Source organism: Lipotes vexillifer, unplaced genomic scaffold, assembly GCF_000442215.2.
Source record: "Lipotes vexillifer unplaced genomic scaffold, Lipotes_vexillifer_v1.1 scaffold280, whole genome shotgun sequence".
NCBI lineage: Eukaryota > Metazoa > Chordata > Mammalia > Artiodactyla > Lipotidae > Lipotes > Lipotes vexillifer.
Genome location: NW_006773895.1, coordinates 288,038 through 310,818, shown reverse-complemented (window position 1 = coordinate 310,818; position 22,781 = coordinate 288,038).

Below are 22,781 nucleotides of genomic sequence, written 5' to 3'. Positions count from 1 at the left end.
TCAAAAGATAACATAAAGTATAACCACACAAAAAATATTTACTAACCTTTGGTCAAATCATTGTTGGAAACATTGTCTATTACAGTGCTCACTATATATATTGTCTACTGCATTGCTCAATATAGAATATAACTATGATTATATAATATTGCCACTTTAATGAAAATCCACATGATGAATCTCTCCATGAGTTTGAATGCTAGGAAAGAGACTCTTAACAAATGACTGTATGTGCTTCTACCATTGAGAGGAAATAGGGACCTTTATGTAATCTCTTTATCAAATTTACCTTTTTTTTTTTTTTTTTTTTTTTTGCGTTACGGGGGCGTCTCACTGTTGTGGCCTCTCCCATTGCGGAGCACAGGCTCCGGACGCACAGGCTCAGCGGCCATGGCTCACGGGCCCAGCCGCTCCGCGGCATGTGGGATCTTCCCGGACCGGGGCACGAACCCGTGTCCCCTGCATCGGTAGGCAGACTCTCAATCACTGCGCCACCAGGGAAGCCCTCAAATTTACCTTTTAAAACCTATTTTCCACTACCCACTTTCCATATAAAATACACTAAACAAACAGAACTACATATTATTGTTTGTGAAGGACCATTTTAGCACTAAACCACTTTGAACCTCAAATCTTCCCTCTGCACACTCAGCTCCTCACCTTTAGAGAACAAATCAAAGGCTTGCCTCTTCCTGGAAGCCTTCCTTTATTGCCACCTCCCACTCCACCCTCCCTCCCAACATACCCTGTTGCCACTAACCACTTCCCTCACCAATGATCCTGACTACTTAGCACCAAAGTTATTAGTACAACTGATATTTTTTTCTCCTCTTTTAGATAGTTCATTAAAGTCAAATTTATCTCTAATTCATCTTTAATCACCTGAAGTGTCTGTCATAGCACATATGGAAAATTGTTGCTCAGTAAATATTAAGTAATTTTAAAAAGCAGGTAGTTTTTGATGTTCCTACACAGCTTCTTTTTAATTCAATACCTTTCTCTCCTCTCTTGTGCCCCAGACTCTCTGCCCCAGATGATTTGGGGTATAAAGTGGTTAAGCACTAACATCACAAGCCCCTTTCTTCAGAAGCATGTTTAATGTTGCTACATAGAACATGACAAGGCACCCCTCAACGGGAGATCTGTGTTTCGTTGTCTCCAACAAGGAAGGGCTACTTCCACCCTGGAGATCATCTCTCTTCTTCCTTTCCCTGCAGTGTGGGAGAAAGAACACAGACATAGAGCAGGCTGGAGAGAAGGACTGCGGGGCCAACGTAAAGACAACAACCGGCTTCTCAGTTAACAAGTAAAGCAGGCAGCCAGCATTTTTCCGAGCATTTTGGAAAGGGGCAAGACTTCCTTACTGACTGAATTTAAAGTTCACTTTGAGCATTTGCATTGCAAAGCCCCCCAAACCAAATGGCACATAGGAATGAGGTCAGGAAAAGCAGAGAAAACAATCTGCAGAACTACCCAGGAGAAGTCAGATCAGATGCTTCAGCTGCACTGATTGTCATCACTAGATGCTCAGGCAGGGGAAAATGAAAGTCGACATCAGAACTTCAACGCATATATTTTGAAATTATTACATATATTTATGTTTAAAAAAATAAAATTTTCTATTCTTATTAAAAAACCTCTTTAGAGGTTGCAATAAGTCCAGAGCTATTGGACCCTGAGATATAAGAACAGGACAGAGAGGGTGTTACAGAAGTATCATATTTAAGCTTCTGGTTTCCCAGAAAAGAGCAAACTAAGTGAGTAGCATCCTTAGACAATGTTGTCTACAAAATGCTGAATTAGGTCCAAGAATGTTACTCTTTGCCTTTGATTAGTTGATTTTTTTTTTTTTGTCCATAGAGGATATCCATAATGAACACCAAACCTGCTAAAGGATAGTGAAAATGTGCCCTGTTACTCAACTTCTCCTTTCTTGGTAGCATAATACTAATTCCTTTTTATTCCATAAAGTGAGATTAAAGCAGTAAACCTAGTCAAACAGCAACTCTGGTCCATGTTCCATAGGTATTTCAATTGCTTTTAACTTACAAATGAATAGACACAATTTCTCTGACACCAAGTTTCCATCCCTTCTTCTCATCAGTTTAGGCACGGTTTAAATTTGGGATCTATTAGATCTACAGAGCATAACCTTTTCTGTAGTAACATTAACGATGCATCTTTTTTTTTTTTTAAGTGCTAATTCACTGACTGGAAAGCTTAATGAAACACTCACCTTGGCACTGCTACCTGCCTTTTGTCACTTTGAGCCCATAATGCAACATAAACGTTTTGATTCGTGGGCTTTAGCAGGCACTGCTGTGAACTTCTTAAGAGTGAAAGTAGCTCTTAGCCTTGCTGCCTTGGTGTTAGCTTTCAATAACTGGAACTGAGGAGAGCCTGGCACATTCCTCTGATACAAATGCTAAGAAATGTCTTTGATATTCACACGCTCGTTGATTCACAGAGTCGTGTTGATAAATAACACTAAGGCTCAAGCAAACTTATCCAAAATAAACTACACTATGACAAAATGAAGGCTGTAGAGTCATTGAAATATTAAATATGAAAGACCTCTATGATTTCTTTTCAGCATTCTATAAAAGAGATTTATGAGTCCTATCTTTATGGTAAATGATGCATAAACGATGGTAAAGGTGTATAAAGAGAACATATGAAAACTCACACAGAGAGCATAGTCGGGGGAAAGCCAGCTTTTCTAAGGGTGAATGATTCTGCTGGTTTGTTTAGAGTATATCCTCCTGTGATGGATGCAAAACTGCAACATTTTAGAATGTTGTTTCCAGGAAAAGAAAGAGACTGGGTCTCTAACAAACAGAATTTCTGGTTTTTATATGTCGGAAGATATCCTTTTTCAGTTTCAAGGGAAGGGGCACTCAGTTCACAGCCCACCTCTAGAGTTCTTCCTTTTGCCTACGAAAATTGAACTCATTTACTTCCAAAGGGAATAATCCCCTCACCAGTTCCCACAGCCAGTTTTTTGTATAGAGGAATGATGATTCCAAGTAATTATAAAAATAACATTGTGCCCAGAACAAGTTTATCAACCAAGCATCCACAGGCCCCCTACTTCTTTCTGTACTATGCTTTCATGCGGTTTCCACTGGGGGTTGAATAGAATATTTAGGGAAAAAAATGTTTCTTCTTTAGAAGCAGAAAGGCCCTTTCTGATAAAGCCCCCTGTAGATCATCTGTTCACTGGAGGTGATCTCCTCTGCAGCTTGACAAGGAATTGTGACATCACAAAGCAGGGCAAGGAGAGACTTGCAGCCGGCTTAATGTCTGCAGAGCTGGCACATGCTGAAAAGTCATCTGCCTGTTTGTCTTTTTTTTTTCTTCTTTCAGTGTCTCTTTCTTTTGGCTTGTAATTACTTCCACAGTATACAATTTTGTTTTCAGTTTGTAATTTTCTGCTGCAGTAATTTCAAAGTTTCAGAATAATCAATTATTGCAAGGATGATAAGAAGATATATATATTTGAGCTGACCTATTTGAAAGTTAAGTTTCACATCACATAATTCAGTCTCCTAAAAACCTCTCCACAGACCGATGAAGCAAGATGCTTTGGTCTGGCCATGACAGAGTTCCACTTTCCTCGATACGGGCCACCTTGCTGGTCTGATCTAGGCCTAAGGCAATTTGCATTTGTTTTTAATTCAGTAATCGTTCTAAATTGCTCTCCATAAGGTAACAGTGCCACAGAAAAAAATAACAAGTTATAGTCTTCATGACTTGAGAGAGAAAACTTTTATTTTCTTAAATGTAAGACAAAGTGGAATGTGGTTTTCAATAATGACTTTCAAAGCTTGTATTAAGTACCCGAACAGATAAGACCATGATAAGGTCAAGAAAGAGGATATTTAAACATCTGTAGGCTTTTTTTCCTGTTTCTTTTTAAACTTAAGGTTTTAAATCTTGAAAGTTCATGTCCAGTGTCTTGATCAGAGATGATAAATGAACTACTGAATTGGAAGAAGGTGCTGCTATTATTTTAACCAGTAAACTAACTCAGGGTTAATCTGGATGTTATTTAACCTATTGAAAGTGTTTTGAGTGAACATATGGTTTCTATTGTGAAATCAAGGCACAGTTTTAACTATGAATATAGATAATTACCCTTTGGACTTTAAACATTTATATGTGTCACGTTGTGTCAGAGCATTTTTCATGGTCAATAGGTTGAAAGGTTATAAAGTTGAAAACGAAAATCAGTACTTTTGAGTAAAACTATATAGCCAGCACAAAGAATGCAATTCACTACTGCTCTCTCTTGGAAAGAGCTAGTAATAACACTCAGAAAACAATCACTACACCAGCAATAGCATAGACAGTGATTGCAAAACAGGCCCTGTTAAAAACCTAATCTCGGCACTTAGAAATTAAGCCGATATATTTATGAATATCTCAATGATTATTTCATCAACTGAATTATAGATGATGGGTTTTTTTTTTCCTAGTGTAATGGGAAGAAAAGGAGAACATTATTTTAAAACTTTGAATAAAATGTGTCTACTGCGACTCTGTTTTGAACGTTTAATAGAAATGTAATTTTTGAACAGAACGTTCACAGCAGGGTACAAATTTTGTAAATTACTCAGCATAATCTCAATACTTTGGGCCTAAAAAAACAATTCCTTGAGATAGAATCAGACAATATTGTACATACCCACAGGCTTTGTGAATGGCTGGATGCCATAGTCTCAAAAGAGCATGACCTCTTTTGCAGCATAGTAACAGCAAATTTTCAAACTGAGAGAGAGAGAGATTTTAATACGCTTTTTGGCAAATGTCTATTTTTAAATGAATTAACTTCAGAGTTACAGCACCCATTTTGTACTGGCTGGTGATGCTAGCCCTGTCTTACATTGGATAACTTAGTACAAATAAGTAAAGGCTAAGGCCGTTGCTCCATCTATCCACTTATCTTTCAAATGGCACATTTCTTGGGACAAAGACAGTGTCTTGAGGGCCTTTGGTTTTGTTAGGAAGGGAAGGCACATACATTGTTTCTAACATGAGCTTTGTTTTGCTCAAATTGTTTGGAACCATTGATATCAGATGGCTTTGTCTTTTTACAGATCTCATAGGCAGTGTTTTACAGAATGTTGTTCCCTTGCTGCAAGATGCCAAAAGAAAAATCTAACTAATGATGAAGGACTTTGAAAAATAAGAGTTTATGACAACAATATATACCAGGTTTCCATTATGCTAGACTGACAACCAATTCAGCAACAAGTAGTCTTTTTTGATAAACATGTTGGTTTTCATTTTCTAACAATAAACACCATGTAAGCTTGTGTTGATGTGTTTATAGCCAGCCATATGTATACATTATTTCTATCATTAAAATTAAATTTTAGGACTCCTACATTTGTTACCATTGTAATCAGAGAACTCTTTCCAGATCTAAGACCATTATTCCTCTAAGAAAACCACATGACTTCAGTCAGACAAATTCCGTACCAAAAGGTAAATGCAAACAACTAAACCTGAAGAGACCATGATAGTCTCTGAAAGTCTCTGAATAATTACCAAAATCATTCATTAAACCCATCCACAGTGACAAGAAACATGCAAGAAGTGTACCTCTGCTTGTAATTCAGGTCACCATTAAATTGGCCCTCAGATGTAGAAGTGACAGAGATGGGAGTGGGGTCAGGGGAGAGAATCAGGTTATCACAGTGTTGTCAATAGTGAATGAGTGGGTAAAACAGCAGTTTATAGGAAACCAGTGATTTTTAAAAGGACGTTCACTATTTTCCCAGCCAAAAATTCTTTGCTGCCATCACACCACACACGCACACTTTTAAATTGTCTATTTATTAGCTATCCTTCACAAGCAAATAAAGGCTGAGGAGATACCATGCTTTGACACACTGACTTTTACAAAAAGAATTCTGTAATTAACAATTTGCAAGCCACTGAATGCACTATATGTTAAAGAGAAAAGAACAGCTGTCATATTGTTACCATGAGGTTAAACTATTTTATGTTGCATCTTCTTGTGATTTTGAAAATAATATATTTAAATAGAAAAAGAAAAGATTTTGATGCTTGTATAAGCTGCAGAATATTTACAACTATTATACTCAATAATTTATATGGTAGGCCCTTTCATGTAATTTCTGAATTTGCATTTTTTATTATGCATATAAATCTTATTTTCCCAATAATTTTATAGTATCGCCTACCTGCCTTAAAACTGTCAGTCTTTTACAAATGGAGGATGCATCTTAAAATGTATGTTGTTGCCTGTGATAATAATATGTACAAGGTACTTTTAAGTAAAATAAATAATTTTCACACTATTTTATCTTTAAGTGTTCTTTATGTTTTTATAGAAATTATATTTATATTGTTTCCAAAGTGCCCATCTTCCTTTTTTCTTACATTCATGAAATATTTAAAGAATTTTTACCTAATATTTCTCAATTTCTGCTCTTGAAAGAGCAAGAGAATGAAAAGAACACAGAGGGTTTAGCTCAGGCAAAAGGAAATATTTCCTAACAAAAGTGTAAACTCTTGGAATTACTATAAGAAAATCGATTATGTATTCGTCCCTTGAATTTATTATTATTAATCAATTATTTGACCCTGATAATTAAATAAATATATTTGCACACTCTTTACAGACTGGTGCTTGAAACACAGTGTATGGTCAGTATGTTAACTGTTATTATTTACTCATTAATTCATGTATTCAATAAACATTTGTAGAGCTCCTACTGTGGTATTCAATGGTAAACTAGAGCAACACCATTTCACTTCATGCATTTTGCAAACTACAATGTATTGTCAACTTTACCTTAACATATTTCTATTTTAAGACAGGTTATCCTGTTTCTGGGGTAGCTCAGGAGTAGTGATGCAAAGTAATGGAGGAATATATCCAATGCCCTCTCCAAGACCCTTCCATCCGCAAGAGTCTTCACAAGTTCTAATGAACCCGTTTCAAAAGTAAAGTCATTTACTTCACATTTCACCCAAAGCCTGGCAGCTACTCATCATGACATTGTGTTGTTTAAGTCAACCGGGGCTCAAATCAGAGTTCAGAAGGAAACATACCAGAAGTTGGTCTCAGGCAGTAGTTGAAATACTTTACCCCATACCTACTTCTTAGACATGGTAAATTAGTTAATGAGGTCATTTCCATAAAGTTTATAAGCTTCTTGGAAATGCAATGATAGACAAATACTAGATATTATAATAAATATTTCAGCACTTTAAGATCTGTTTATAAAGTTGACCCTCTCGGTTAGGCTGAGAGACCCAGTTACGTGATATTCCTGGTGCTTGCTCTCCTTGGGGAGGGAAGTGACAAAGCTGACTTTTAAAATAGTCCTTATTACTATTTTAATGAATATTGAAACATTTATTAAGAATTCATAAAAAAACATTAACTAACCTTAAGGCAATTCCTGAAAAAGACTTACACCTGTGAAAACACATAAAGCATCCATAACGGTGGTTCGCAGTCAGCATTTTATTTTACCACTTTTAATAACTTTTGCTGCACCGTATTATATCATAATCTGCCTGTGGCTTGTCCCATGAGGCCAAGCATAAGAATAAAGAAATGGAACCATATTAAGGGCATTAAAACAAAACCATGGTTAGTACAGGTAAAATTATTTTTTAAAACAGGACATTTTCTGGATTTCTTCAAAGTTCTAGATATCATCACAATAATGTCAGAGTCATTTCTGGAGAAAAATAAATGAACAGTATTGATGTTATGTTAGTACTAAGATTATTGCTTTTTCTTTCTTTTGAAATAAGATTTAGGTGAATGTAATTAGAATTGTTATTCCAGAAGGTATGATTAATTTCAAAATTAGACTTAGACCACTGGAGGTGTCTTTACTATGACATTGTCACTATGCCTATGAGAAAGCATCTATGTCTTCCAATTTATTTCTTCTTTTTCAAATGTATTAGTGATTGAAAGGAAGTAACACACATTAATAATTCAGACAGATTTCAACCTATCACACTTCCAAAACTAATATTCAATTCTTGTGCAACATATTTCTCCAACATCTTTAACAGGCGGTACGTCTGCTATTCTACTGAAAGGAGCCTTGATGTTTATCTGTAAAGCCCTCTACCCACTCAATGCACTAAGCATAGAAAGAAAGACCTAAAAATAATATGAGATCATCTTGTAACTGAGCAGGACCCTATGGGGCCTTCCTGGGACAGGACACCCCAACCCCCGTCCACTACCTGCCTCTTATTTGTAGAAAAACTTTAGCCTCCTATAGGCCTTCCCCAAGTTCCAAAGACTAAATTTAATCAGAGAAGTGAGAAAAATACAGAAAGATAGGAAAATAGTCAAGCTAGACAAAATAATAATAGCTTAGCCATTAAACAAAATTAAGGACATTTAGTTCCTTCTCAAGGGCTCTAGATAATATTCTGAGTCATATCTTTTGAGCTATTTTGCAGATACCGAAACTCTCACCAGGTGGAAGAAGTTAACTACATAATGAGAGACTATAGCCATGCATATGCTTGTCCATCTTGAACAATTCTAAGAACTGGCCTCAAGGAAATGGGAACAAACCAACCCTGGAAATAAAGATTAACTGTACTTAAAACAATCAAGATGGTGTTGATCAGACTACCACATGGCCAATTTCAAGATGATTTTTGGAGCTGACTAAGCTGTTCTTCATGTAGACCCTACTCCACCCAGCCTATGCACCCCTGAAACTCCCCTTTAAAACTCTTGCCCCCTGATTGGAAAGGGGGAGCTTGTTCTTTGGGACATGAATTCATCTTCTCCCAAGGATTTCTGGCTTCCTCAATAAAGCTATCTTTCATTTTACCCAACACTTGTCTCTCAGTTTGGGATTCTTGAGCAATGAGAAGCCGAACCTGAGTTCGGTAACAATCTTGTTCATCCAATCCCTGATTTTACTCAGAAAGGGAAAAGTTCACAAATTGAGTTTAGAAAATGCTTTAAAACAATTATATATATGTATATATATATATATATATATAAATTTAAAAATATTCTTAAGTCCTTTAACTTGGATTGAAAAATGATGACATCAACCACTTGCCCAGGTTTCAATCCCAGTGCTAAAGTTTTATCAGCTGTGCAGCCTTAGGCAAATGACTTCACCTCTGATTTCAATTTTCTCATTTGTAAAATGGCGATAACATAATCTTTCTCACAGGTGTGATGTGATGACTACTGCATGGAATCATCCCATCATGTCTGCTCACACAACTGTAGTATCCCCATTTTACAGGGATTGTAGTATCACTATTTAGCAGAGTACATGGCACATCACATCTAATGCTCAACCAAATGCTGTTGTTTTTCTTCAGACCTTACATTTAAAAAGTACCTGCACACATTATTTGCTTAAGCTAAGTAAAACATTCTATCCCAGGTAGCCTGAAATTAGTTTAGAACATCAAACTCAAGCTTGAAGGTATATTTTAAATGTGTCAAAAGTCGTCCTCTGCATCAATCACTATGTTTACTCATTTGGATTTCTTGCCTGGTTACCTTAGTTGAAATTGAAAAAGTATATGTTCACGACACTGTTAAATTAAAATCAGGAATGTAACCATGTCAACTGGTCTGCAAATAGTGTGAAACACATTGTCATCTTTGATCTCAGAAAAGTGTTCACTCTGTAAAAGATAGTAGCCTTTCATACTGTTTCCAAAGTGAGAGGAAAGAACAGGGTTTACACCACATATAGATGCTAAATTATGCATGGAGAATGTTTTTTTAAATTATAAAAGAGGGGCGTGTCTCCAAAAAATGCATAGCTGGTGACTAAATGCCCAATTTGTTTTTATTATTACCAGAAATGTGCATATAAACTAATTTTGCAGGTGGGCTTACTGCACCTGTTTTTCAAATAACAGTCCTTAATGAATCATCTTATTAAAAAATACATGCAGTCATAAATATGTAGGCCTTGTGTCAATTTTGAGACAAATGGTCATGTCCTACTTAAATATTAAAGTACGAGGTTCAGATCTCCTTAAGCTGTCTTTAGTATACCCAAGTAGTGTGTCAGGGCTTAACGGCAGCAAGGAAATATAGCCCACTAAAAAAATAAATCTTTACAAATATATCTTTCTCCCCTTGCTCTCACTAAAATTTCCTCTTGAAACATGTGAATGGGATAAATTAGTATCCATTGCAATTTCTACCCTTTACCGAGAATCCATGAGGCTTAGAACTTAACTCTCTCAAATTCTGCTTTACTTACTGTCTCACTGTTTTATTTGTTACAGGTGAGGAGACAGACCTAGAGAAATTGAGTGGTTCTTCCTACATTTCACAAATAGTGATTCAAGTGTGCCTGACTCTGGACATCCAGCCCAATTGTTTTTTGTTTGTTTGTTTTTTTGTTTTTTTGTTTTTTTAAATAATAGCTACAACCATAGATTTACCTGGCAGGAAGTTTGGCTGTGATTTTTTTTTTTTTTCACAAAAACAGGATTTCCTATGTTTTATTTAATAAAATAGGATTTCCTAATTGATAATAAATTTTTATATTCTTTCTCAGAAATTTAATTCTTAAGATGTGCTTCAGCATGCTGTGAAAGAATGTATTATTTTTAGAAGTGTGTGCCACTTAATTCCTGTTAATTTTCTATAACAGATGGTATGGGTATTTGATTTATGCACTCACCTTCATGTAGCCTGCTAACTATTCACTTTTTTTTTTTAATCTGAGAACACTCTTTTTGTTCATCACTTTACCTTACCTACCTTTTCCACTATATAAAATATTATTTCTAGAGAGAAAAATGTGTAAGAGAAATTTTCATGTTATTGAAATTGAGCACAGTTTGGTGATTAATTGCATTGTTCTCATTACCTTCTCTGCCTGATGTTCAGGGCTCATTATTGCAGTGTGAATTCAATGGAACAGGGATCTTAACCAGGTGTGGGTTATTAAAGTGGCAGTGCCCAATTTGAAATTGTTAAATGAGATGTATCAAAGTTGATATGCTTAACTATGTTCTTCTTCTAGAAAGAAAAGTGGTGCTTGCTCAGGAAAATCACTCACATCTATCATGTGACAAAGAGATTCAAAACCCTTCTTTCCTTGGGTAGAGCAGGAGAAATCATTGTATCTGTAGTGCATACCAGTAGATTCAAAACTGATACAGGAATATTGTTTATTAAAGGAATTTCCTGTCAGTCCTGTGGTTAGGACTCGGTGCTTTCACAGCTGGGGCTGGGTTCAATGTCTGGTCCCTGATTGGGGAACTAAGATTCTGCAAGCCATGGGGCGCAGCCAAAAAAAAAAAGCATGCCTTTTGGTAATTATAAGATCATTTATTCCTCACCTGTTACAAAGAGGATGTTCTCCTTCACTTAGAAGAAAATAGTGTAGGTTGAAAGAGTACATGAAATATTAGTCTCTAATAACAATAAATTTAATTCAGGTTATAAAAATATTCTTAAAACTTTACTCTAGCTAACTAGCCTAAAGATGAGCTAACTTCTTCAGAGAGATGAAAGTGTGCTCAAAAATCAAGTGAAAGTGGTTTCATTAAATTCTTCATAACTTTGATAGATCCACTATAACAACATCAAGGGTAGGATCAAGTGATAGACTTGGGAGTTATAATGATGTCAGCTCCAGTTTAGAGAAGTCTCCATAACTACATGGTGCTAATTTCTGCCTCTTATGGTTAGATCAACAACAAGTTTGGCACAAATCAGAAAATTAAAATAGATCGACATAAATTGAGAGTTTGGGGGAAAATATGACATTGCACAGAATTTGACAGTTTATAAAGCAATTCACAATCTAATCCTACACAAACTTTTTGAGCTAGGTACAATGGTTTCCATTTTACACATAAACAAACTCAAGTTCAAAAAGGATATATTTCTTGCACCAAATTCCATGTTAGTTAAGGATAGAATGTGGATTGCAACCCTTTTTCTTCTGACTTCTCTATTGCCTCTACATAGATTGTTCATAAGTGGCTAAAGCAAAGTTTTGCAAAGATATATAATTCTTTGAGTCTGTAGTTGACATATTTGCCATCTTACTGTCTCTTACATGAGTACTGAAAGGTAGTAAAGGATCAAATGATACTTTGCTGTGATTTCTCAGAAATTGGAGAATGGCAAAGGAAACCAGTGAATGGCTCTGTATTACCAGGAAAGACTCAGAGGAGAAAAAAAATAAAGCTTAACCAGAATAAGATTTGGAAGAGTATTTGTTTTTATTGATTTTTGTACAAACAAACTTGTTTCACTATTGATTATACAAATTTATATAAATTGACAATGAAAAGTTTCTACTAGTTAAAAACAGAATACTTGTTGGTGGAAAGGGACTGAGATTTCAATTGGTCTAAACTATATTTGATTAGATGAGTTCATATCACAGTAGTTTGGCTCAACAATCCAACAGAGAAGGAATAAAATGGGGATATTACCAAGTAATGGTGGAGAAGGGGAATCAGAGGAAATGTGAAGTTTTTTGTACATATTAAAAGTATATCAAGCCTTTGTTAAGCAACTTCTTTGTGCATAGCTGAATAATCTTAGTTGAAATTTATAGTATTTTTAGGTCCAAAGCAGCTGAATATTATCCATTTCACATGGCTTAAATTACCAGCAGAAGCAGAGGACATGTATCTCAGGCTCTGGATATCTCAGCCTGAGAGCAGATATAAACACATATCATAGCCCCATCCTTTGTAAACCATGAAATCCAGATACTTTATTTAACTTTTGAACCTTAGTTTATTTGTCTACAAAATGAGTACAGTGGTAGTATCTATATCAAATGTTCTTGGCAAGAAGACAAGATTATATACATCAAATATTTAGCATCATTCCTGGCAGATATCAATGACTCAATACATGCTAACTATTATTAACATAAGTCCATGTATATATTAAGATTCTATAGGGCAGTTGAGAGAGAAAAAAAATCTATGATTCAGATTCCAATGCTGAGTTGGGTAATTGTTATTACAAATGCAGAGAAAGGAGTTAGGAGGTAAAATATATTGGGTACAAAAGGAGTTAAAAGAAATCCAGGAGGTCCTTCATTACAGAGATGGTCCTAAGCCAAACTTGGACCTTCAAAAGCTTATAGGATCTGGAGTAGGCATGGACAGCCTGGGGGAGATGACTGTAGCTAACACAACAGCAGGGATATCATAGATATTGCATTTGACAGCTGGTAAATTTGCTGTCTGAAGAGCTGTGCACAAAAATGGAGCTAAAAGGAAGTATATATTGAGCACAAACTTTAGTCAAGCACAGTTCTAAGTGCATTATCAGTTATCATATCAAATATTGGTAACTACCTTATGAGATAGGTAGTATTATTATCCCCATTTTACAGATGCAAAAAATGAAGAGCAGACAGATTGTGGAAATTGCCTAAGACTGTATACTCAGCTAGTGTGTGGCAAAGCTGGGAAAAAGCCCCACATTCATGTTCTTAATCAATAAACCATATGTGTTTTGTGTTTCTGTAATCTGAAGCTACTTCTTGTGGGGGGTAGGTAATATGGCACTATTTGGTTAAAAAAATATTCTGATGTCTGGGAGGGTAATGGCCTTCATCAACAGGAAAAAGGATATCAGCTACCTTAAATTCCAATTTTATCACATCAATCTTGTTCTTTAGAATGAAAAATATGACATTTGCTCAGGTATAAGTTGACTAAACTAGCCAAAGAGAAAAAATTTGAAAGAGCCTATAAAAATTCTACTACACTATCATGGCATTACAAAAGTCTGTGTATGGCAAATCATATTTATGTTTTCTTCCTATACAACAATAACTACATGGAAACTTGGGTGTTGGAACTTAACTATGTCTGAAAATGGATTTCATATTGTGGTTAAATATATCTGCTTCATCATTTGTACTTCATTCCAACGTGGAATAATTTCTAGTTAATTTATTTTACATGGAAAACGTACAATAAAATGATAGGTTAAATATAAAGAGTGGTTCACATATAGGAGACCTGAAAAGTTCTGTTGAGTTCTCAAATAACTCCTGATTTTCCAGATGCAATTTATTCAACTTACCCTTATTATCTTCACTTTATTCCTCCAACAATAGGTCTTTAGGCCATTTTACGGTCCTATGGATATTAGCACTTCTAATGGGGGTTGGATAAAAAAGTGAGAGAAGGTGAAATTTAAATCAGCTCATTTTGCTGCTACTTTATTAGTTTTAAACTGAATCTTTTGAAAATTAGCAGCTCTAATGAAAGTCTGATTTATTTTTGATGTAGCACATCCAATTTTTGCCCTTTCTTTATTCAGCACTGCCAAAAAGAGTTTATTTGGTCCCATGGTACTTTCTACCAGCCTAGGCTTGGGCATGTTCTAGGAAGTGTTATGTGGGTTTACATAAAGGGGTGTGTGCTTTTGAGTGTTATATTCAGTTATATACAAGGCTGCGACTCAAAAATGGCATACCTAACTTCAAGTCAGCAGCAGCTATGTCTAACCAGACAACTCATGACAACTCTTTTGTCTTATGACTTGGATTCATTTCCATTTTTCTGCCTCTCCATTTCTCAACCTTCCCCAATATCCCAGATCTTCCTTCTCACATTGTTATGTCTTTGCACATTCTGCTCTCTCCATTTGCACTGCCATGTCCCCTCATTCTCAACCTGGCATACACTCATGTATCTGTCAAACATCTGCTCAAATAATGCCTTTTCTAATTAACCAGGCTATTGACTGGTCTCCCTCTGTGCTCCCATAGGATTCTATCCATACTATTTATTATTTATCATGTTTGATTATCTCCCGCATTAGCTCATGAATTCCTTGAAAGCTTATAATGCTCTGTATGATAGCCCAGTGTCTGGCACGGAGTAAAAACCCACAGCAGGTTTTCTGAATAAAAGTTAACATAGCTAACATGTTTGAGTGTTTCCTGTGTCAGTGTCACTCAGTTAGGTAACTTATACACATTACTCATGAACTCCTCAATTTGACTCTATGAGTTAGGTTCGATTAATATCCCTTTTTTTACAGATGAGAAAACTGAGACACAGGGAGATTAAATAAATTGCCCAAGGTCACTCAGTGAACAAGTTGCAAAGTCAGGGATTTCAGCCATAGTAGTGGCTTCAGAGCCTGCACTCACTGTGTATGGCCATTCTGAGTGGATGAAGAAATGAATGAATCACTGCGTGAAGCAAAGGCTGTGTTTAGACACTGCTTACGCATGCATGAAAATTTGGTAGCCCCATGTATTTACTGAGCATATATCAGATGCTAGATACAGAAGACACAGCTATCACTTTCAGAAAACTCAAAGAAGAAATAGACATTATGTTAATAATGGGTAAAAAGCTGTCATAGATATTCCTATACCAAAAGCAATAGGGACACAACAGTGAGAGGTTAGTACTACAAAATTTGGAATAGTACAAACTTTATGGATGATCCTTAAGTCTTTCAAAGACGAGAAGGTTTTACCAAGTGAGAATCAGAGGAAGGGAAGATCAGGTAAAGGGGCTACAAGAACAAAACATCAATATTCACATCAGTCCAAGTTAAAAATATAAATAAAATTAAATAACAACCACCACCAAAAATCATTTACTGTAGTCCTGTTATATGTAAGGATACACCCACTATTCACATTTATCCTATATCATTTTATATATATATATAATACATATAGATATGTATCCATACCTATATCTTTCTATATATAGCTCTGAACCTGATATTCTGCCTGAGAAGAGTGTTTTGGTATGCCTTAGGCACTGGGCCTCTCTGTATCAGTTTGATCAGATCCTTTATGCTAACAATATGATTTATGGTGAATACCTCTTTTGCTTGGTGGTGTGTGGGGAGATGGTGAAGGAGTGAACTGACCTCTAATAAAAAACCTGACACAAAGATTCAGATGAGCTTTCCTGATTGGTGACACTTTGCAAGTGTTATCACACATTCTTGCTGGGAAAATTAAGTATTTCCTTGTGAGGCTCAGCTATGAGGAAAAGCCTGGAAGTGTGTGTCTGGCCATCCTGGAATTTCCCCCGTGCACTTTTCCCTTCTGACTGTAACCTGTATCGTTGCATTGCAATAAACTGCAACTGTGAGTATAATATCTTCTGAATCTTATGGGTTCTTCTAATGAATTATCTAGACTGAAGACAGCCTTGGGAACCACTGACCCAGAAACATTGACCTCATAGAATCAGTTGGGAAGTATTACCTTCTTTTTAATTTTCTGAAGGAGTTTGTGTAGAACTGGTGATTTTTCTTACTTAAATATTTGGTAGAATTCACCATCAAAGCTCCTGGAGTGTTCTTTGTGGGGATCTTTTAATTACCAATTGAAATGCTTTAATAGATTTAAGATTATTCAGGGCTTCCCTGGTGGCTTAGTGGTTGAGAGTCCACCTGCCGATGCAGGGGATACAGGTTCGTGTCCTAGTCCAGGAAGATCCCACATGCCACAGAGTGGCCAGGCCCGTGAGCCATGGCCACTGAACCTGCGCGTCCAGAGCCTGTGCTCCACAATGGGAGAGGCCACAACAGTGAGAGGCCCGAGTACTGCAAAAAAATAAAAAGATTATTCAGATCATTTATATTTTCTTGAATGAGTTTGGTAGTTTGTGTTTTTCAAGGAATATCATCATTTCATCTAAGTTGTTAAATTTATCTGCATAAAGTTGTCCATAATACTCCCTTATTATCCTTTATATATGCAGAATCTATAATGATGTCACCTATTATTCTGAATATTGGTAATTTTTTGTCTTCTTTCTTTTTTATCCTGATCAATCTGGCTAGCAGTTTATCAATTTTATTAATTTTCTCAAATAATTGGTTTTTGGTTTCATTGACTTTTTATATCGCTTTTTTGTCTTTGATTTAATTAATTTAAGCTTTGTTCTTTATTATTTCCTTTCTGCAGCTGACTTTGAGTTTATTTTCTCCTCATTTTCCAGTTTTTTAAGTGGAAACTGAGTTCATTGATTTAATTTGAAATTTTGTTGTTTAGTATAAGCATTTAGTGCAATAATTCTACCCCTAATTACTGCCTTACTATCATCCCCCCAAATTTGATAATTTGCATATTCAAAACATGATTTGTATTTTTATATTCAGTTAGCATGGATTATTTGGAAGTATGTTTTTAGTTCCCCAAATTTGGGAATTTGCCAGAGCTCTTTCTGGAAATTTCAGATTTAAATAAGAATCTTTCCTTTCTCATTTAATTCCATTTTGGTTTGAGAATATATACTGTATGTCCTATATCTATTTAAGTTTATTAATTTTTTCATGGTTCAGAATATGATCTATTTGGTAAATATTTTATATGTACTAAAAATAATATGTATTCTGTTGGTGTTGGGTGGCATGTTTGATAAATGTCAGGTTGGTGAAATGGTTTATTAGGTTGTTCAGCTCTTGCATATTATTAATTATCAATCAAGCAAAATTATTGATTCTACCAATTGTATTGCAATTTCCCCATAATGTGGATTTTTCCATTTCTTCTTGCAGTTATAGCTGGTTTTGTTTTGTATATTTTGAAGCTATATTCTTAGGTGCATAAACATTTAAGATTGTTATATACTCCTATTGAATTGACCCTTTATCATTTGAAATGACCTTTTTTATCTCTAATAATGTTCTTTGCTTTGATATGCATGGCATATCTTTTCTATCCTTTTAATGTTAACCTATTTGTATCTCATTATATATAAGTGCGTTTGTGGTAGGTAGCATATAGTTAATGTTTGCTTTTTTATCTAATATGACAATCTCTGCTTTTTGATTGGGATGTTTTATACCACTTATGATTAACTGATTATTTATATGGTTAGTAGTAAATCTATTTTGCTTCTTTTTCTTTTTACTCATATGCCCTTTGTTCCTGTTCCCCACTTTTTCTGTATTCTTCTTCCTTTGATTAATTAATTTTTATGATTTCATTTTATTCCTTTTGTTACTTTCTTAGCTATAACTTTTAAAATATATATTAGTGGTTGCTCAAGAGTTTGTAGACTATCTTTAACTTATAACAGTATACCTTCAAGCAATATTATACCACTTCATTTAGAGAATAAGAACATTACAGTACTTTATTTCCGTTTCTTCCTTACTGATCTCAGTGTCATTATTTTTATTTATTTGACTTTTACATATCTTGTAAACCCTACATTATATTGTGTTTACTTTTGTTTTAAAAAGTCAATTTTGCTTTACAGAGATTTAAATAAAAAGGAAAGTTACCTTGTATATGTTCCCATGTAATTGTCATTGCAGTTATTTTTGTTCCTTTGTGTAGATCTATATTTCTATGTGGTATCATTATCTTTCTCTATGAAGTACTTTCTTTAACATTTCATGTAGTATAGCTCTGCCAGTGATAAATTCTCTCCGTTTTTGTATATCTGAAAAGATTTTATTGTTGCCTTTTTTTTTTTTTTTTTTTTTTTGCGGTACGCGGGCCTCTCACTGTTGTGGCCTCTCCCGTTGCGGACCACAGGCTCCGGACGCACAGGCTCAGCGGCCATGGCTCACGGGCCTAGCCTCTCCACGGCATGTGGGATCTTCCCAGACCGGGGCACGAACCTGTGTCCGCGGCATCGGCAGGTGGACTCTCAACCACTGTGCCACCAGGGAAGCCCCTATTGCCTTTATTTTTGAAACATATTTTTTCTGGATAAAGAATGTTAGGTTGATAATTTTCACCCTTGTCAGTACACTAAAAATAGTGTTCCATTGATTTTGCTTGCTTTGTTTACAATAAGAAATTGCCTTTTCTTCTGTATATAATGTCTGTCTTTCCATCTCCTTTTTAGATTTTTCTCTTTATCACTGGTTATGAGAAATTTTATTTTTTATGTCCGTGGTGTATTTCTATTCATAATTTTTGTCATAGGTCCATTGAGTTTATCAGATCCCTGGGTTTGTAATTCTCATCTAATTTGGAATTCTTTTGGACATTATTTCTTCAATTTTTTCCCATACCTCTTTCATTTCAGGGACTCTATTTACACAAATACTAGGTTACTTGAAGCTATTCCAGAGCTCACTGATGTTCAGTGCATTTTTTAAGTCATTTTATTTTCTGTAACAGTTGGGATTGTTTCTATGGCTATACCTTCAAGTACACTAATTTTTTCTTCTGCAACATCTAATCTGCTGTTAATTCCATCTAGTAGTATTTTTGTGTTAGCCGTTGTATTTTTATTTCTACAAGTTAGATTTGGGTTTCTTTTATACCTTCTCTACTTACTTTTTGAATATATGAAATACAGCTATGATAACTTTAATGTCTTTGTTAATTGTAATATCAGAATCTATTCTCAGTTTCAGTTGATTGATTATTCTTCTCATAAATTGTATTTTTCGGTTTCTTTGCACGCCTATTAACTTCTGACTGAATGCCAGACACAATTAATTTTACCTAGTAGTGAATTGGATATCTTTGAATTCCTATAAATACTCCTGAGCTTTGTTCTGGGATACTGTTAAGTTACTTGGAAATAGTTGGATCCCTTCAGGTCTTGTTTTTTAAAGTTTGTTATGTGGTACCAGTAACATATTTAGTTTAGACATGATTATTCCCTAATGCTGAGGCAATACCTTAGGGATACATACACAATACCTAGCAAATTACAAGTTTCTCCAGTATAGCTGATGAGAAAAGACACTTTCCAGACTTATGTGTGTGCCAGATTCTCTTCTCTCTAATATTTTTTGGTCAGTTCTTTCCCTCATCTTGGATAGTTTCCACACATGCATATGCTAATCAGTACTCCACTGAACTCTCGAGGGTCTTCCTCTGCAGATCTTTGGAGTTCCCCTTCCTCACAGTTACCTTTTCTCCAATAATCTCTCCTGAGTACTCAGGCATCAGTCTTTCTGGTTTCTTAGCAAAGTCTCTCCTATTCAGGAAGTTTATTAAGCTCTGCCTGGACCACATTTCCCTCCTAGGAAAATTATAAGGCTCATGCCATTTATTTCATGTATCTCAGGGACACTGTTCTTTGCTGTCTAATATTTCATGTCTTGAAAACCATTGATTCATATATTTCATTGTTTTCTGGTTGCTTTAGGCAGATGCAGAAGTCTCTTAATAATATCTTTTGATAAACAGCATTTCTTGATTTCATTACAGTCCAACTTATTAATGTTTTAAAATAATTTGTGTTTTTTGTGTCCTGCTTAAGAAAAATCTTTGCCTCTTCCAAGGTTACAAAAATGTTGTATATTTTCTCCTTAAATTTATGTCATATCATCCACATTTATGTTAATTATTCATCTGGAATTGATTATTTAGTATAGCATGACGTAAGGATCAAAATATTTTTTAATCACATATAGATATGGAGTTGACCCAGCACCATTGAAAGAATCACTCCATTTTCATTACACTTTAATATTGTCTTTATTATAAATGAGGTGACTACATATGCATGGAATTTCTGTCTCATCTAATTGTTCAGTTTGTCTATTCTTGTACCAATACAAATTTGTTATAATCATCAGTCTCATAATAATCATTGATGTCTATATTATAAGTAATCCAGGTTTGTTCTTCTTTAAGAATATCTAGGCAAAATTTTGCCATTTGCATATCCATGCTTTTATATTTTTGGTAAAGATAATTTTCATTATAATATCATACAGCCTTATTGCGAAAATAGGAAAAATACAGAAAAGTAGAAAATGGGAAACTGTTACTTATAATACATCTCCCAGAATTACCAAATTTTACTATTTGAAAGTATTATTTCTATTCTTTTGTTTCTGTTGATTTTTAGAATTAAATGATATAGTGAAATTATGCTAACTGCCTTTTCAAACATCAAATTTGTGACTATATAATCAATGTAATAATTCTATTATAAAAATTGAGAAATAAAGAATATACATATTTTAAAACATTCATTCTTACCACTGTTAAAATTTTGCCATATCAATTGACAGGTTTTAAATGCATTTTTTATAGTCTCATGAGATTATGACATAATGATTTTTAAACATCCTGAAACAAAACTTCACATATCATAGAAGAAATGAAGCTGGACTCATGACAGAAAATATATTAACTAAGTGGCTTATGGACTTTTCACAATTAAAAAATTAATGACTCAATCCATTTTTAAGAGTTTTAATGATGCAGAAAGTCATTGTTCATGTTCCTGGAAAATTACAATTATGGTTCTTAAATCTACTTTTTCTTTTAGAAGTTGAGAAAATGAGGGAAAAAATGTATTTGTGGATAATTCTTCTCCCATAGTGCTACAATCAAGTAAATAGTTTAGTCATTGAAATGATTACTGGATTAAGACATTCTTATAGTCTTACTGAATATAAAAATTTGCAGTAGAGTTTATCTGAACTATGAAGCCAAGCTGGGAATTTATAAGCAAATTTCTTAGAACTCAGGAAATACATGAGAAAGAAATGCCAAGAAGAGTATAATGATTTACTCACAGGTTTTTAAATCTATCTAAGGGATATTAAATTACTTGATTTGAAGCCTAAAATATGCAAGGGAAAAATACCCAGTTCTAATTTTCTGTTGTTTCCTGTTATTTTTTCCCTGTATGCATGAATATATGCATTTATTTATCATCTTTTGGTCAGCAAGAGTAGATCTTAAGTACTTTTTAATAAAATTTGGGGTGTGTGGTTTATGATTTTTTTTTGATATATTGAAAATATTTTTCTGTTAACTCTCATGTATTTAAGCTATATATAAAACACTTGGGTTACTATGTCTTTATTTCACACCTCTATGGGTATTCTTCTAGCATCTACTAGAGTTGGAATTTTTTTAGTCTTTGTGGGTAATCTATTATTCTCTTAGGCATCTATATGATTTTTTTCCTTTATCATGGAAAGTAAAATATTCTATGAGATTGTATCAATGTGTGGAACTCTATTGACTAATTTTGCAGTTCAGATAGACTTTTACTTTGTATATTTATATTTCCCCCTCTCCTTAAGGAAAATATTCACGGCTTATATCTTTATTTATCATTTCACTTTCAATTATCTTATTTCCTTCTGAGATAGACTTACAACACGTAAGTTAAATTTTATTTCTTTATCATCCATAGCTTTCATCTTTTCCTTAATCAAATTCACTTTTGGCCATTCTCTCTGCATTGTATCAGGGAGCATTTCATGTTTACTTATCATGTCCCTAATTATGTTCCTATTAGAAATTTTTGAAAAATGTTTAAGATGATTTTTTTCATCACACTCATGCACTTTTTTTACCCGTTTCTCTGATCTATTGCTTTTCTCTCATACAAATTTGCTTTAAATCTCAACATAGCCTAAACTCTCCTTTCTCTCCCATATTAGATACCATGTCTTTGTGCATTCTATCGGGTATTCTTCATGAAGAGTAATCTTTTAAAAATCGAATCACAAGTCTAATCATGTGATTCCCTTGATTAAAATTCTTCAATCAGGGACTTCTCTGGTGGTCCAGTGGTTGGGACTTTGTCTTCTAATGCATGCTGTGTGAGTTCGATCCCTGGTCGGGGAGCTAAGATCCCACATGCCTCATGGCCAAAAAACAAACAAACAAAAAACAGAAGCAATATTATAACAAACTCAATAAAGACTTTAAAAATGGTCCACATCAAAAAAAAACATTTTTAAAAATTCTTCAGGGCTTCCCTGGTGGCGCAGTGGTTGAGAGTCCACCTGCCAATGCAGGGGACACGGGTTCGTGCCCCGGTCCGGGAAGATCCCACATGCCACGGAGCAGCTGGGC